The following is a 2,013-nucleotide window of genomic DNA, read 5'->3' as shown; positions in this document are numbered from 1 at the left end:
CCTTGTTTACTCTTGAACTTCTTTGCTTCTAAGACAAGGACCTTGGGTAGGATGTATAGGTCAGGCCTATTACCCTACCCCAGGTCTATGTCCTCATCATTAGCCCCCGAATGGATTGAGGTCCGAGTGGAAAGAAGGTTGAAGTTGATCTTGCCTTGACTCTTGCCTTTCTCAAGAATTCATCTCCGAATGGAGGCCAGTGTTGAACTTTCGGCTTTGTTTCAGTCGCCTTGATCGATTCAGCAATTACCGATTGGTTTTTATAACATCGCCTGTCAAGTGTCACCTTTGATGCGAAATATTTGGTGTGATCCGTTGCCGAGGATCCCGGATTTCGTGGGATTCGAAATTTTGGTAGGAGCATGCCGGACGGAACACGCCATGGTGAGCGGAGTGGATAGATAGAGCGTTTTGATTTCCGCACCACCTTTTTCACCATGTATCCATGCGCATGACTGTTTGAGGGATTTGACAGGATCGCCCGGACCCACGCGTCAGCCACTCAGAAGTGGGCCTTTAAAAGCGGCGAGACTGAGGCGTCCGCACTGTGCCTGCCCATTCTCCTTCTTCTTCCTCTCGCTCCTTCACCCCATCTAGCTTCTCCACTCTCGACGCGACTGCTCCGTCGCCATGGGGAAGGAGAGAATGACGGCGCTGGAACGCGCGAAGAAGGCGACGGGGGCGGTGAAAAGCAGGAAGACGAATCGGGGGTCTTCATCGCACTCGGGGCTGCCTTCGAGTTGGATCTAGGGAGATTGGATCCGATCTTCGCTTCGACAGGAGGACTTGGATGATATGGCTGAGTTAGGGCTGATCATCCACGAGTCTGCACGGCTGCCTGAGGGGGAAACGGAACCGTAGCCGCGACCGGGTGAGTGCGTTCTGCTCGCCACCCATGTTGACCGAGGCTTCTCGCTTTCTCCACACCCATTGTTTCGGGGTTTCTTGAATTTCTTTGGGGCTCAACTCCATCATTTTACTCCCAACACCATCACGTATCTTGCTGCATTCATATCCAGGTACGAGAATTTCCTGGGGTGTCGACCGCACTGGGGTCTTTTCAAGCACATCTTTACCATCCGCTCCCAAACAGTGAAGAAAGCGAACTCGAACGACGAGAAAACCCATGTTATCCAGATGTGTGGGGGTCTGGGTATTCAGAAGAGGAAAATAAATTATTTTCCCTCTATGACTCTTCCGGAGTCGGTCAGGGGCTGGCAGTCAACCTGGTTCTACTGCCAGGACATCGTGACGCCAGGCCAGTTGAATGGACTTCCCCCTTTCTCTTTTCATCGTGTTCAAACTCCATCTTCGTTGAAAGTGACTGCCGCGGATAAGGCGGAGACAGGCATGCTCATCGAGAGAGTGGTTCAGTTGATCAACCAAGGTGTCACTGGCATGGATCTACTAGAGGTGTTCCTCAGTCGGCGCATCCAACCACTCCAAGCTTGTGACCACTCCATGTGGATGTACTCCGGGGCTGGTGACACCGCTCGGGTTCATCTGGAGGAGGTGGAGGCCCAAACAGTGGCCCAGTGGCTGAGGGGTATCACCGGGAACAAGGACAACCCCAGGGGCGCCAGGAGAGTCAACCCTTTCAGCAACAGAAACCAACCAGACAAGGTTTGGCCATTTCAACTAAGCTTTTAGACGTATTTTCGGACTGTTTGTTGATCCGACTGACTTGCAGTCGGCTCCTTGCTTTGTAGATTTACACGGAGATGTATTCAATGCCCAATGGTGAACAAGCTCTGGAGCAAGACCAAGAGGGCGAGGACAGTGCGGAGGAGAGCGGCGAGTGGGAGTCACCAACCGACGATGATGACGATGAGAGCGATGAGTCGAGCGATGAGGAAGTAGTCGACTCAGGGCCTCGTTCTGAACATCGATCCAAGCAGCACCATGATCCCATGGGCAGGCGTGGTAAAGCTGTGGCGCCGAGTGCTCCATCTCAAAAATGCGCTTGGTCTCCGACTACAGAATTGGCTGAGAAGGTCACCAAAGTAGCCCAAG

The sequence above is a fragment of the Triticum aestivum genome, chromosome 5A, assembly GCF_018294505.1.
Source record: "Triticum aestivum cultivar Chinese Spring chromosome 5A, IWGSC CS RefSeq v2.1, whole genome shotgun sequence".
Lineage (NCBI taxonomy): Eukaryota > Viridiplantae > Streptophyta > Magnoliopsida > Poales > Poaceae > Triticum > Triticum aestivum.
Note: the sequence above shows the minus strand (reverse complement) of the source record.